Source organism: Thermobia domestica, chromosome 4 (genome assembly GCF_964235325.1).
Source record: "Thermobia domestica chromosome 4, izTheDome1.hap1.1, whole genome shotgun sequence".
NCBI classification, from domain to species: Eukaryota; Metazoa; Arthropoda; class Insecta; order Zygentoma; family Lepismatidae; genus Thermobia; species Thermobia domestica.
The window spans coordinates 320,945,961-320,963,237 of NC_137457.1; the positions used below are offsets into that span (position 1 = coordinate 320,945,961).

General features: G+C 35.2%; 1 long non-coding RNA gene across 1 annotated transcript; it reads right to left on the reverse strand.

Moving 5' to 3' along the window:
• Positions 1–671: 671 nt before the first annotated feature.
• LOC145684376 (uncharacterized) lies at positions 672–16,034 on the reverse strand. The gene is made up of 4 exons (XR_014131281.1): positions 15,427–16,034; positions 5,336–5,907; positions 4,764–5,054; positions 672–1,888 (listed from the first exon to the last, which is right to left on the reverse strand). It is a non-coding gene; the product is annotated as an uncharacterized LOC145684376 (long non-coding RNA).
• Positions 16,035–17,277: the final 1,243 nt, after the last annotated feature.

The window sequence follows — 17,277 nt, forward strand, 5'->3', positions numbered from 1 at the left end:
CTTAACTAGAACTATGTTCACTGCCTTTCATTTCATTGGAAATATTACTTTACATATGTAAATGCTCTATTACGTGTGGAAACGTGACAAAACGAGCATATGAATACGTAGTTTCGAAATATTGTATTAATTATTTCAATCAATGTTACTTCTTTTACACTTAATAATATTTCAAGATGTCTTATTATACTAAAAAGATGAAAACACCTGCAAATTTTTCCCCCCATTCAAAGGTTGGCTAAGAGTTTTGAACCTGACAGGTTTAGTTTTGTTTTCCGAATATTCCAAAGATGACCTTCAACATTTTTTACCTCAAAACAGCCGTAATCAATGCGCTTAACCTTTTTGGAACAAGGTGTAATTCTCTAAATTAAGGTGTACTATCTCGTCCCATTTTGAGCAAAAATTCACGAAAATTTAAACCTTCAGATGTTTGACTTATTTCATACTGTTGGTTATGGTTTTATAAACATAGGTACAGGTGTGGAAATTTCAAATAACGTAGTTAGTAAATGTTCTATAGGATCAAAATATACACCAATGTAAACTGGATGGTCCGCCTTGTATTTTCTAAAAGGTATAAATTGTCAAAATTCAAGGTTCCGAGATTTTTAGCAAAATTTAATAAGATTTTATCAAGTTACGTGGTTATACCAATGAGTACACAGACGTTTACTGTTATATATGTATGCTGAAGTACTTCTTCAAAACTTTTTACTTATATCACCAATAAAAAGCCCAAGGTTACACAATAAATTAAAATACATAACTTAAATTTAAATCTATAATTCTAGTTCACTGAACAATCAACACAATCACGATTCACGAAGGAATCACTAGTGCGAAACGGTTCACTTTAATCTAAATTTTCAACTGAACAAAACTAAATCTTAAAGGAATACTCGTTTCATCACTATATATTGAAGTTTTTCTTTCACATTTGGAAGACGACAGTTTTTGTCTTTACTATTTGGAAAACAATCTTACACGTAAATGAATTAATGCATGCTTTCTTAAGCTACGCTTATCAGTGAATGATTTACCACAATCATTACAAAAATAAGGTTTTAAATATCCATGCGAGAACATGTGTTTTCTTAAGTGATTCTTCTGACGAAAACTATTACCACAATCATTACAGATATATGGTTTTTCACCTGTATGTGAACGCATATGTATATTCAAGTAATATTTTCGTAGAAAGGACTTCTTGCACTGGACACATGAATATGGCCTTTCACCATTATGTATCATCATATGTATATCCATACCAGCTTTGTGACGGAAAAAACAGCCACATACATCACAAGAATATTGCCTGGAGCTTGTATTGTGCAGAAGAATGTGATTATTTAATTTACACTTTTGCCGAAAACACAAGCCACATCTCTCACAAGAATAAGGTTTTTCACCTGTATGGCGCATCTTATGTAACTCTAAGGTAGACTTGTGACGAAAAGTTATTCTGCACACGTTACATGCATAAAGTTTCTCGCCCTTATGGATTAACATGTGTATTTGTAGGTTACTCTTCTGACGAAAAACTTTACCACAAACATCACAAAAATGTTGTTCGTCTTTGTGAATGGCCATGTGACTTCTCAAAGCAGCTTTATAAGTGAAGACTTTACCACATGTATAACAAGAAAAGGATTTATCTTGGTGTGTTGAAAAGTGACATTTCAGACTCGTTAAAAGATTATATGATTTACCACACTTTTCACAAACATATGGCTTATCATTATTATGCGTAACCATGTGCGATTTTAATAAATAATAATCGCGAAAACACCTACCACATTCTTCACACACAAAAAATGCTTTGTCTTTGTTAGTATTTACAATATTATTGTAATTATGAAACGAGCTGCTTCCTGCTCCACAATTCCTAAAAATTATTCAATTAAAAAATTACACACTCAAATTGTGAATACCAGTATCACGAAAACAAAATAAAATACACAATAATATTCATTCTCTTACATTTCCTAAAGGATGGCACGTAAGTAGGCTTAGGGTCATAAACGGGCTGCTACGGTAAGTAATTCGGTTTGGTATAGAAACATAGAAAACATTTTTAAAATATCTCAAAAAGAATAGGCGTACATTTCAGTGCTACGCAAACATTGACTGTTCTAACGAATTGACGAATCAATGAAGCATTCTTTTAGAGCGAATTTCAAAAAATCGGTTGTTAATTATACAGCTAATAACATGTTATAATTATTGTGTTCTGTAAAGAAATAAAACTAAATAATGACAAAGGAAAATTCATGTAAAATATTTTGTTAGTTGATCAGCGAAAAAAAATCGATCTACCCGAGTTATTATTGGCAAAAATACTATGAGGCTTACTATAGCTATAAAATTTGATGCTATAAGACTTATAATACTTTATGCTACTGAAGTAATAGAGTAATGTAAGTAATATACCGGGTGTTCACAAAGTAACTATGAAGTGTAATGTTGTGGTGTGCTAAGTGATGACTGATATGATTGTCAATTAGTAATACATCATTTTCCATTGTTTAACATATTTGAACCATATATGACGAAGTATTTGTATTTGTTCACAGGTCCGGTTTGATTGAAGACCTGTGAACAAATACAAATACGTCTTGTGTGAGATCATTGTGATCCAGGTCATCATGCCCACGATTGAACAAAACTGTTTCTTGTGGAGCATGTGTTCCGCAATGGAGACAAGTTTACCTCAGCGGAAGAAGCTGAGTTTGCAGCAAAGCTACCAGGAGTGAAGATGTCTAACCGTAATGCTGTACGGAAACTCATCACCAAGTTTCGAAAGACTGGAAGCGTTCACAATGCTCCAAAGTCAGGTAGGCCATCTACAGCCACATTCGCAGAGAAGGTGTCAGAGGTGCAAGACTTGATGGTGCACAATCCAAAGAGATTGGTTAGACAACTTGTTCAACAGGCTCACGTGTCCATGGATTCTGCTAACAAGATTCTCCGTGAGACACTGTCCATGTATCCGTACAAAAATTCGGTCGTCCACTAACTGATACCATCTCCCGGCGCGGATGAACTTTTGCAACTGGTTCCTGTCCTTCGTGCGTGACAATGGTGAGGGAATTATTGACGAAACATTTCTCACAGATGAGGCATGTTTTCACCTCTCCGGTTGCGTGAATACATTGAATAGTCGTGTGTGGAGTACGGAGAATTCGCATGAATTTCATGAGTGCCCACTGCATGATCAAAAGTTTGGTGTTTGGTTCGCCGTGCCTCGTAAACGCATCATTGGGCATATCTCCTTTCAAGACACCATAAATACAGAACGGTACTGAACCTGCTTTCTGGACCCCTTCCAAGCAGAACTGAATGACGACGAAATTGAGAATGCCTGGTCCTAACAGGATGGAGCGACTGCAAATAACGCCTACAAGGTGATGAGCTTTATACAGGATATCTTCGGTGACTGCATCATCTATCGAGGATGGCCTCCGCGTTCACCCGACTTGTCTCCAACAGATTACTTTCTATGAGGTACGTTGAAAGGAAAAGCCTACGAAAGCAATCCGCACACCATACAAGAACTCCAAGTTGCATCAGCACGTCACATTCGGAACATCACTCCCGATGTTCTGCACAACGTCTGCAAGAACATGCAAAAACGTGTGCAAGTGTGTCTTGAAGTGCAAAGGGATCACTTCCAGCATATCTTATTACTTCCAAGACATTGAAGTTTAGCTTCGAGCTAATTTCAGTTGTTTAAAGTGGTTTATGGAAAATAAAATGGGGCAAGTAATGTACTGCAGTTACTTTCTGAACAGCCTGTAGTAGCAGGGTAATAAATCTAACGGCTTTGTACACGAAATATATTTTCAAAATTGTATAAAGTTTACACTAAAAAGATTTTGATTTGTTTTTACTTGATGCTACTGATACTTTCGTTAAGACACTTTAATATAAGGGTGACGAATTCCGTTATTGAGCTTGGGTATGGGCTTGGCTTGGATATCTTCGGTTTACAAAGTATATGTCAGGAATAGTGAATACTCAAGTTCACTGTATTTAATATTATTGCATATACAAAAGCAGAATTACGTATATATAGTCTACTAAAACAATAAAGATGTAATGGATTCATTTGTGATAATGAATATCCGAACATATTGCAAATTGTTTCGAAAACGGACAATTTGCGTTTCATATATATTACAGTGTTTCGCAACAAGGTTGCGATAACTACAGAAGAGAAAATGCAGATAAGTATAGTGAAATTACGTAAAGTTTACAAAATTAAGGCACTAGAGTCGCACATTTATTGTTTTTTCAGGACCTGAGAAAGGTCTCATTTTCAATAAATTTTGGAAAGCCAAATACAAGAAGTTTACTAACAAAATACAAGCAAAATCATATTACATAGTAGACAGATGAATTCCTATTGTATTCAGACTTTCTTAAACTTCCTGATTTGGCATCATGTGATTCTTTTGTTCCCTAAAATCAAAAACTGAAAAGACCCTTACAGAACATGGCTTCCAGGGATGTTACAAATAACTGTAGCAGTGAATAAAGAAAAGTTTTGAAGCAGAGGGGGACAAGCTTGAAGATGACACTACCAACGGGAACAAATAATGTAAATACTCTCGAGTTATTACTTCAGTAAAAAATTTTTTTTTCGAACCTCGTACGCAAGATTATTTAGGAAAGTTTTGCAGAATATCAATTGAAGCAAAGTGTTACTTTAATAATTTTTATAAGTTACAACCATTATAAAATAAAAGATCTATACATACCTGCCTTTCTGAGAATTGCTATTGGTTTCTACACAACCACTTTCTTGTATGTATTTATCATTCTTCAAACCAATAACGTGGTCAGATTTGCGGCTGCTTGATTCTTCCTTAGATATCGGAAAACCATTCCACTTTGAATTCAATACATTTATTTTACTGTTATCTCTTCCAGTATTTTCTTCCAAGTCACATATTGATAAACGTTCGACTACACACATTACTTTTGAATTTAACTTCCAATCTAATATTAAATCCTCACTGACTCTTAGATATAGACCATGTTTCAAAAACCTTAAGAACGGAGGAAAAATAATTTTTAATTAATACATTCCAATATTACTGTAGGAAGGAAAAGTAAAAGTATACTAATAGTGAAAAATATTTGAATAATTTTCGATATAAATATAAAAAAAAAAATACTTTTAACAACACTTACGAAAGAAATAAGTCATGTTATTATATAGGAAAATTAAGAAGTATTGGGTATTGCAACTATTCCAAATTAACGTATTAAACTATTCGAAAAATGTTAGTATGTGCTACAACTATGTAATACAAAAAAGTGCACATACCAACGTTTCTGGGAAGTGCTATTTATATCTAAACAACCGTTTCCTTGTATGTTTCTGCTATTCCTCATACTAGTAATAATGTCAGAACTCTGATAGCTTGACTCCTCTGTAATACTTGGAAAATCATTCCATTTTGCCTTCGAGGTATCTATTTTGCTCTCATTCCTCCCAATACTTTGCTGTAACTCACATACTGATAAACGTTGCACAACACATATTGCATTTGTATTTAACTTCCCATCTAATATTACTTTCTTAACCCTATCTTCACTGCTTTTATAATTATCCACCAAATCTTCTGACAGTTCGGAAACGTTATTGCCATTATGTTCTTTCATTACATTCGTCGCAGGATATATACATTCTAAATCCGGAAACGAACAATTTGCAACAGGGTTATTCTGTAAAAATTCATTGGTATTATTAGAGCGTTCATTAAAATTCCGTGTATCAGGATTTCCTTCTGAGTTTGTGCCACATTTAACTTCATTTAACTTTGAGCAGTCGAACGCCATCTTCAATTATTTCTTCCTGGGCCAGAAATCCTCACAGCTCAAGCTTACTACAGGATTCTGAAAGGAAAATGAAATAAGATGTTTCTATTATATAATTTCAAATAGAATTGTAGTATTTTACTATAAAGTAATGTTGATTGGTTTACGTATCTTGTAACCTACATTTAATCATACTATTATCTTACAATTATTAGCTAACATACTTAAAGTGTACATGCATTCGCAAGCTCAAGGCTCATCGTCCACAGCGTTTTCAGTTTTAACACAAACCTAATTAGTAACTTCAAGAAACTTACGCTACTAACGCTATCCTTCTAAACAAAAATACAGACCTAGTACCCCATACTATTCAGAAATACTCCCTGGGAGAAAATACAGACTGTCTTATTTAAAACGCAAGTTGGAATCAGATATAGGCTAACTTTCCAACGGAAGAGATACACGTATAAATGATACAACAATTTTAAGCTTGATCAGTATAAATATTTTTGAACATAAAAGCGGCTTATGAAGTCCACCTGTGTGTATGCAGTGCTGCCAAAAGTAAGTGACAGCGTATAAAAAAGAAAATTACAAAACATTGTAAATCGCATGTAAAACATATTCATGGACAAGGAGGCCACAAATATCAGCCCAGATTTGTGGGATGGAACGGTAGTTATCGTAGTAGAAGTAGAATGGTTCATTTTCACCATCAGCTTGTCCAGAATTCTACCATTAATGGCGTAACCGCGAAAACGTGGTTTTTGAAGTTTTACGGTACACATTGGCAACACTCCCAATGTTTAAGTGCAACAGCATGTGTGTTTAGGTACTGTTCATCAAATACAATCATTGAAAACACTAAATACAAACATTGAAAAAACTAGGAAAATAATATAACTTACATGCATCGTGCAGCCGTTTAAGATGAGGCTAAACATAGGCAAAGGGAAAAGTAAACAGGAAGTGTGCAGTCCATTGTCTTACATGGGGTGGTGTGTTACTTATTGTGTCGTAGTGTGTTTGTTTGTTACCATGAGATACTCCTCACACTAGAATGTCTTCATTGTTTGGAACATTTTTTTGAATCAAAAGTCCTGTGTTAATGTGTAGCATTGTTTCAAGGAAGATTTCCAAAATGGCGGTGTGCCGGGAATATCAACAATTTAGCGATTAGTAACAAAATTTCGCGAAACGAGATCTGTACGTGTTAAACCACGAAACAGAAAACCGCATGTTCTTACACAAGAAGTGATTCAGAACGTCGAGCATAGCATTTCGCAACGACCTTGAAACCCAGTTCGTAAACTTACTGCACAAGCAAGTTTACCAAAAACAACAGCGTATAGAGCCTTACAACTGCTGCACCTACCTGCATTTAAGATATAGGCTGTGCAAGAATTGAAGCAGATAGACAAGGTCGCACGTATCAGATACTGTCATTGGTTTAAATCGTTCATCAGAAATCAATGAATAGATGTTTTGGACAAAGTTTCAAGTAGTGACGAAGCATGGTTCCATTTAAAGTGGTATCTGAATAGCCGAAATTTACGATATTGGTCAAGTGATAATCCCCATGTGTTACACGAGCAACCACTTCATCCAAGAGAAGACAGGTGTGGCGTGCAATTTTACGACGTCGAATAATTGAGCTTTTTTTTTTTTTTTTTTTTGACCACAGTTGACGGTACCGTGTATCGTGACATAATCACTCAATATATTTCCATGCTTGAACCTGATAAATGCAATTGTTGGTTACAACAAGATGGGGCTATACGTCACGCGCCAAATGAAACTCTGGATATAATTAATAAATTAAATTTAAGTAATAATTAAAAATTTGTGGCCCTGTCGCTCCCGATACTTGACATCTCCAGACCATTTCTTATGCGTATATTTAAAATAAATCGTGTATACATAAAACCCAAAGACTCTACAACATCTCAAAACCAACCACGCAGAGCCATTGAAGAAATGAACCTGTTAACTCTCTGTGAAGTTGCTTCCACCATGCTTCCAATTTGTAAATCGTTGTTTGAACGAGAATGGTGGGCATTTTCAGCACCTACTGTGAGGCTACTTTTCACTTTGTTCCACAAAAGGTTGCAGGGTGCATGTAAGTCACACTATTACTCCTACCATTTTCAATGTTCTCATTTAGTGTTTTCAATGACTCCATGTGATAAACAGTACCTAAACTCACATGCTTTACACTTAAACACACACAGTGTTGCCAGTGTGCAGCGTAAAACTTCAAAAACCACGTTTTCGCAATTACGTCATTAATAGCAGAATTCTGAACATGCTGATGTGAAAATGAACCGTTTTCCTTTGACTACGAAAATCATCGACCCAATTTACAAATTCACGCTGAAATTTGTGAGCTGTATCCATGCACATGAGTGACACGCGCTTTACAATGTTTTGTATATACTTTTGTACACTCACTTACATTTGGCAACACTGTATGTACACACATGGACTTCATTATTTGCTTTTATGTTTGAAAATATCTACATGAATCAAGCTAAAATTGGTGGATCATCTATACGTTTGCGTCAATTCTTCAAAAATTAGCCTATACCTGATTCCAAATTATGTTTCAAATGGGACACCTAGTATTTTATTCAATCATCCTTCAAACGTACTCACTTTAACCGTCGTGAAGCACTTGTAATTTTATACTAGTAACCTTACACTTCTAACCGTAAAATACAGATGTATTGGGTTCACTATAAACATATCATTCTATGCAAATATTGAATTTCAATTTTCAACTTTGCATATTCTTGTGTGTCTAAATTTTACCAGAACCTTTTGTGGGTTATATTTAGCAGAAGGGATCCGGAAGTACGTAACGAACACAAAATTTACAAGAGAAAACGATAATGCAAGTACTTAGAACTAACATAACGTAACCAAATGTAACCTAAACTTAGCTAACCTAATATTATAGAAATAAATGAAATTTTATAATTCTTTATTTTATTTTACTGTTATTCCTTTTTATATATTATTTTTTTATTTTTGAGGGGGAAAACTTTGCTAGATCTCTACACTAATATCTTGTAATATAATCTAATCTAACGTGACCTAAACTAACCTAATGTCAAACGAAAATACCGAAATTGTAACATTTTAAGAAACAATTGCTGGACCCCTTCTGCTAAACATAAGCCCTCTTTATTTTCAGCGGTAACCTAACACTAGTAGGTTATTGTTTTTGGGTTAACTTTGCAATTCCCACTCAGAAACGACAAATTACACTCTATTAATTTTTAGAAAATAGATCAAACCTTCCCTAACCGTAAACAAATTCGTTCCTACCCTTATCCTGCATTTTCTTATCTTACTCACTTCTACTCTACTTTAGTATACCATTTTTAAGCGACCCTACTATCGACGCGCAGATGGAGCGTATATTGTAAACTTTACAAGCGTTTTTGCTCAAATATTATTATGGTATTCCTGCGGACTCATATCAATAGAAGTCACATTAGTTTGCACGCGTATTAGTAATCTGTACGCAAGTATTTACGCATGCACTAAAGAAATAAAAATGTAGTAATTGGGTTGCCAGATTTTGTAAACAGAAAAACGGGACACCAATCTCAGACTATACATAAGGGCAGCGTTCCTACTAACTTGGTCAGAATAGGTTCATAATCTGCTTATTTCCAGTTTATTACTCACAATTTTCCAGTTTTTCCTATAAGTTAACATAAATGGAACTCCAAAAGGGATGTATAAAGACCGTGAAAATGTAACATAAGAAGAGCTGCCTGGCGTCCCTTATTTCGAATTCAGGTTTGTTGCGAAAAACAGGTTTTAAATATTGCGCCAATTACAAAATACCCTTCCATTTATCGTTGAACAGACATTTTTCTTTGTTGCGTCATCACATTAGTCAGAAACGCTACCTAAAAGAATTACAAATTCAGCATTTAGCAAGAAACCTGTTCAGAATACTCCAAGGGCATTGCCACAGAGAACTTAAAAACTCATTTTTCTTATTAACTTCTACAGGCTTTATACCATGTTCTATGTACTTTATTATTATATTCATTAAAATTTTTTTATATCTATCTGTTTATAATTTCCTCGAAAAAAGGCTTTTTTTCTATCAAAACGTTCTATGATAGGTTGTTTTACGAAGACATATGCTCAAAATTGAAAAATATAATCTCTCTATGACTTACAGTTCCTCAGATATGGCTCCTTAAAATCACCCGAAATCCGAACATTCTTCGCCAATATTTGGGGAACGATTTCCAGTTAGCCATAGGATACTGGTTACTATTTGGAGGCCCGGACTGGCCCAGGTGGCTAAGCGGCGATCGCCGCCCAGATAATTGCAAAATCAAAAGGGGGCCAAATGAAAATTCTAATAAAGAGAGAAGGCCAGGGGGAAGAGAAAAATTTGAGGAAAACATGTGCGACAATTAATAATCTTGTCAACAGTCACTGCGATAATTTGCATACATCAAGCTCTTATGAACATTTCATTAAAATTTTGCGACGATTCACATCCCCTATAAGGTAAGAATTGACCATGCTTGACGCTAATGTTGGTGCAAGCAAAAACAATAGCGAAATACGCACGCTTCCTATCGCGGAATATAAAAAGGAGCCGAAAGTACAGTGGCCTGGCAATGCAATTGAGGAGAGTTTTTTTCAAAACTCGATAGTGCAAAAAACATGATTTTTTTACAATTGCATTTTTGTTCGTATTGTACTTAACCTTTATCGAGCTGTGACAAACTAACTAACTAACTAACTCTATGGCCTATGGAACCCGGAGGTTCAGTGCCGCGTTCACAAAAGCTCTCCACTGACTTCTATCCTTAGCTAATTGCATCCAGTTTCTACTTTGTATTCCTATCTCTGCGAGATCCATCTTAATATTGTCCTCCCATCTGCGCCTAGGTCTTCCTAATGGTCGTTTTCCGATGGGTTTACCAGTCAAGACTTTGAAAGCGTTTCTACTTTCTTCCATTCTAGCTACATGACCTGCCCACCTAAGCCTCCTAGACTTGACGACCCTAACAATGTTGGGTAAACCGTATAAACCATGTAGTTCCTCGTTATGAAGCTTCCGCCATTCCCCATTCTCGTTCCTCTTGGGTCCGAATATTCTTCTCAGGATCCTGTTCTCAAATGCTTTCAATCTATGTTCTTCCCTCAGCGTAAGCGACCATGTTTCACAACCATACAGAACAACAGGCATGATTATCGTTTTATATATTTTAAGCTTCAAATTCCTCGACAGAATTCGCGACGAGAAGAGATTTTGAACCGAATAGTAACACGAATTCCCTGCTTTTAGTCGACATTTAATTTCTTCGTGAATATGATTTTCGTCTGTTAATATTGATCCTAAATATTTGAAAGTATCCACTTTATCAAAAGCATTATTTAATATTTTAACACCTCCACAATTTGCCGTATTACGGTCCCGACGCACTTCCATGTATTTAGTTTACTCTGCATTTACTTCTAAACCCATGTCCCTGCAAGCGTTTAATAAGATCTCTGCATTTTTTTCTACTGTTCTCCTATCATCCCCTATTAAATTTACATCATCAGCATATGCCATAACCTGGTGAATGCCGTTCAACTCTAGGCCCTGGTTGCTATCTTTGATTTTCCTTATGGCGTATTCCAGCACAAAGTTAAATAATAATGGCGACAACGCATCTTCTTGTTTCAGGCCATTTTCGACGTGGAAGCTCGTGGACAAAAATTTTCCTACCCGGACTTTACTTTGGGATTCACTTAAACATATCTTAATTAATCTAATTAGCTTTCTCGGTATTCCAAGTTCTGTAAGAACGTTGTATAATGTTTCTCTCCTAACCGAGTCGTACGCCTTTCTAAAATCAATAAATAGTTGATGTACCGGGGTATTGTATTCCCACTTCTTTTCGAGTATTTGTCGAATGGTAAATATTTGGTCGATAGTTGATCGATTTCGTCTAAATCCGCACTGATAATCTGCAATAATTTCATCTGCGTATGGGGTCAATCTTGCTAACAGAATATTTGAAAGGATTTTATAGGATGTTGACAGAAGAGAAATGCCTCGATAATTATTACAGTCAGTTTTGTCGCCTTTCTTGTGAATTGGAACAATGATTGATTCTTTCCACTCTTGTGGCAATTCTTCCTTGTTCCAGATAAGGAGAATGAGTTTGTGTATCTTGTTCCACAATTTTTCGCCTCCAGCTAAAATTAACTCAGCCGGAATTTCATCTACACCCGGAGATTTGTGTTTCTTCAATTTCTTTATAGCGGCTTCCACTTCTATTCGATTGGGTTCTGGAATATACGGTTCTGCGGTGTGTATCTCCTTTTCTCCACACATTAATTTTTGGCTGCGTGTTCAGCAAATCGTCAAAGAAATCTTTCCATCTATTTAAGAGGCTATCCGTATCGGTGAGAACTGTTCCGTCAGATTTCTTTAATATATAAGCACGAGGTTGATAGCCTTTCTTAAATTCGCTGATCCCCTTATACATGTCCCGAATATTTTTATTTTTACTATTATCTTCAAGTTCCTTAATTTTAGCTTTCAAAAAATCCCGTTTCTTTGTTCTAAAAGTTTTAGAAGTTTCCCGCCTGATATCTGCGAAATTTTGTGTAGTTGTTTCTTTCGGATTTTGTAGCCACTGTAATTTTGCCTGTTTTCTCTTCTCTGCTAGTTTAATGCATTCTTGGTCGAACCATGGTTTGTTCCTACGTATTTCCGCGTGTCCCAACGTTCATGCTGTGACAAAACGTTCATGATTTAGTATTCTATACACATGGCACATTTCGATATCTGTCAATTCTGATTTCACAGGTCGATTGAGAGCACAAGCAACATACCTGAAAAAAGCGTAACTCCGTTTCTCAAAATTTTCTTCATCGAGTTTTGATAAAACGGTCCTCAATTCTAGAAAGTTCAGTTTCTTGGCCTAGGAAAAATAATAATTTGAAACCCAACAGAGAGAGATCTGAGGAAACTTTCATGATTTGCGATATCACGGCGTCGCGCTGACGCCTCTGTAACAAGGTTCCGTGGTTTTGGCATTGTTGAGTCACTCAAGAGTGCTTGCTTTCATTGTTCAGTAGTTGCCAATTTTATCAGCCAAGAAGTCGAGATGCGGTCAGTTATTCAAAGTCTTACTGTAAAATAGTGTATGTCCTTATCGTGTCTTTTCGAAAACTACAGTGAGAACTACAGTACGATTGTAACGAGTGGATTATAAATTCGGATTTCTTGAATCTATAACATTGATGAGTGAAAAATTAGTAAATTATTTGTAAGTAGGTCTTTTACATAAAACTGTGACTGCTGTTGAATCTGGCTTCACGTTCTCGTTGTGCATTCAAATACTACAATTGCTATTACAGTACGAACTGATACACACAAATTTGGAATAAAATTACGCAAATCGAAATGAAAATTCATTATATCAGTTTCTGGTAGCAATATTAATATTCAGTATTGATAATATCTTTCCTGAACTTTTATCACGTCGCAACATAGTAGGTAATTCCATTACGACCACTCTGTGGGCCTATATGTGCACACGATTTGCATAAATCCACCCAATCTGGGTACTTGGCATAGTTCACAGAACACAAGTGTTTACTGATATTCATGTCCTCACGACAAGATTTCGTCGTGCTTGCTCCGAAGAGTATATCCCCCGAAAAATATTTCGAGCTAGCTGCAGGGGGCGCTGCTTTGCAGCTTATCATATCCCTTGTTCATGCATACTGAAACCGCGAAGTTGACTTTAAATTTATTCGTCCGAAGTTCTTTATCAACAAATTGCAAATCTCAGTCATCCCAAGGCAAAATGAATATATATATATACTGATGATTACTGTCTTTGTTCTCGTAAACATTGTTACAAAACATATACCCTAGTTCTATATGTACTACTACTAAAGAGATGTAGGCTTTATTGAAGATAAAGGTGAGCTTTCATTTGGGGGGAAACACTCGCAATTGGAGTAGCTGCGGTTGGGGGGATTGAGAATTCGGGGCCAAAAGAATTTGTCAGCCGCCGGGAACAACTAGTAGCCAGTCCAGCAATGACTATTTGGTACCAAAATGTTTACCATCTTAGGAATTGGTCAACTCCCATATGATCTCTCTATGACTTACGTTTTCAGAGATACAACTTCTTAAATCGCCCGAAATCTGACATTTTTTGACCAATATCTAGGAAACGGTAAGTCACAGAGAGATGATACTGGTATTGATCAATACCTAAGATGGTGGACTTTTTTTTTTTTTTTTTTTACCAAATAGTAACCGGTGGCCACTTTTCTGCTGAAAGTGATATTAAAATTAATGCTACAACATATGCCCAATCTTGAATATTTTTTATCCAACCCTCCTCTGGAAACTAAACAAAAAAATAGTACGAAAGAATTGATGTGGTTTCCAAATTCTTTCTGGCTCGTTTAATAAAATTAATTGGCTACACAAACCTTCGAAAACCTTCAGTTTTAAGGTGAGACATACTAGTTCTTGCAGATTGGTTTTTCTTTCAATGTGACGAACGAAAACCGAAGCAAACATGCGTCCCGAAAGCCTTTTTCCACACAGACAGTTATTTCATTGAAAACCGGGACATCTGGCAACGCTATGTAGAATGCAAGGATAAAATATTATTTATGTCTATTTTATAAAATCCTTGGTAGAAAAACCTAAGCAATCACATGAAGTACAAAAAAGTGAAGGTACAGGTGCAGTTCTGGCGAATCACATGTTGGAAGATTCATAAGTAAAATTCAATACTTTGCATGAAAAGAGATGTTTATACGGAAAAGATTTCCGTTGGCGACAAAAAAAAATACAAAATAACACAGCCATATTTTAGATTTACAAGGATACGCCTACCAGTGTAAAATCATTACAAGTGCTTTACCACGGATATAGTAAGTGAGTGCATACGAAAGATGACTCTACTCGGTCCTATCTTTCACCGGCGACATATTTCTGCATGACTTACAGAACCCGTACGTTATGTTTACAAGTGCAGCTAGCATGGTACCTTAACAACTGCTATTGAAACTCATGTCATTGCCAAATGCAATTTTTTTCACTACCATGGCTTGCGCCCAGTGCCGGCTTCCTTTGGACCCCACCCCTTCTCGGGCAAACCAACTACGCCCTGCCCTGACTCTGTTACAAATCATTCGTGCTTTATAGTGGCTTCTAATACATGTTGGTTTGTGTTTTTTGCACTGTATTTTTTTATGCTATATATTCAGAAGCCGTATTTGTACGGAATTTATAAAAGAATTATAATTTATGAACCATTACTTTTTGTGGCCTCCTTGAATTTTATCAATGTTAACTGAGATATTTTCATGTCACCCAGTGGAAACCTTTTAGGGCGAAATAAGAAGGAAACTAGTAAAAGACTTACAATTTTTCAACATTTGTTCCCAGTGGTGTCAAACATAAACCTGCACGTAATTAATATCTGGTCCACTACTGTAACACAATAAGCAATTATTATTTGTTACGAGTGATTGTTTATCCCATATTATATGCTGGAAAATTTATAAGAAATGTGAAGGTTTTATTACCTTTAAAGAAAGAATTTAAAGTACAATAACAACTACGCCGAATATAGGCTGCCATTCAAGTTATTTCATTCAGGTTCAGGTTCAGGTTCAAGGTATTTTCCTTCCTTCTCTTCGGAAGTTTGGGTCCTGAAAAAAAGATAAAAAAGTAAGTACTGCTCTTTTTTTTCATTTAATGTTTTCCATTTTCTTTTTCCACCAAAATTCAAAAAGTTCTTTGTTTTTTTCTATTTCTTTCTCACTTAGTGTCACATAGAAATCTTCTCTCAAAGCTACAAGGTTACGGAATAAGAGGCATTGCATCCAAATGGTTTCAATCGTATCTGAAAAATCGGCAGCAAGTAGTAGAAATTACATACAATAACAGGGATACAAACCAAGCTACACACTACATATCAGAGAAACAAGAAATAACATGTGGAGTGCCACAAGGATCCGTATTAGGGCCGCTATTATTTTTGATATATATTAACGACCTACCAAGTAATATTGCTCCAGCAGAAGCATCCCTTTATGCAGATGACGCTAATATTATAGTAAAAGGTAAAACAAATGAGGTTGTTGAAGGTAGTGCAAACGAAATCCTTTGTAAAATCTCTCACTGGGTTAAAGAAAATATGCTTAAATTAAATATTGAGAAGACACAAGCAATTAATTTTCATCACATGCGCAACAAACATGCACAGCCTAGGAACATTATAATTCAAAATAATGAAATAGAATATGTAAACTCAACTAAGTTCTTAGGAATTTGGATAGATAAAAATCTTTCTTGGGATGTGCAAATAACTAAGCTTAGTAAAAAATTAAACCAAATATATTTCGCAATTAAAGTTCTTAAAAATGTTTTAAGAGACTCTACTTTAAAAACAATTTACTTTGGATTATTCCAATCGAATTTAACATATGGTATTATATTTTGGGGAAATACACACAAGGCCAAAGTCATCTTTACGATACAGAAACGAATAATAAGATTGATGGCAACTGCTAAACCAAAAGATCATTGCAAACCAATATTTAAAAAACTTCGTATACTTCCAGTACCCTGTTTGTATATTTTAAATCTTTTGATATTTGTAAAGAAACACCTACAAGGTATCCTTACGCGAGTAGAACAGCAACATGATCATGACACAAGAAACAAAGAAAACTTTTCTATTGTAGAACACAGAACAGTATTATATGAAAAAGGATGTAAATACGCGGGTATCATGCTTTACAATAAACTTCCGAAAGAAATAAAAACTCAGGACTCTGTTGCTAAATTTAAGAAAGAACTCCAGAAATATTTATTACAACATTGCTTTTACTCGGTAGAGGAATACATGAACTGCTAAGTAAATAGAAACGTTACAGGATATACAGTAAATCAATGTCATTACTTGCTTTTAGCATTACATATTTGTTGGAGGGTTTCTAAATACACTGCAAGTAATAATTGCTAAGTTTATTTTTAACAATGATGTCATGTAAAATGTATAGTGTAATAAGATGTAAGAAGTAAGGCTTAATTACTAACCTAGTGTATGTAATTTTCACTATTATTGTTTCTTTTACTTCTGTATTCATATATAAATGACGTGTCCGCTTCATATGCATTGTATTACAGTGCTAAATGTATGAAAAAAGGACGAAATAAATACAATACAATACAATACTTAGTTCCCTTCCATTTACATTAAAGCCTAGCCTCCAAGCTAATTTAACCAAATTTCCTTCCTCTTTCATTTCATCGATCCATTTCCATTTTTCCCTGATTTTTTGGGTTTCTTCACATTTTAACAATAAGTGTTCTAATGTTTCATCTTCTTTAAAACATAATTGACATTTTTCATTCACTTCTTTAAATTT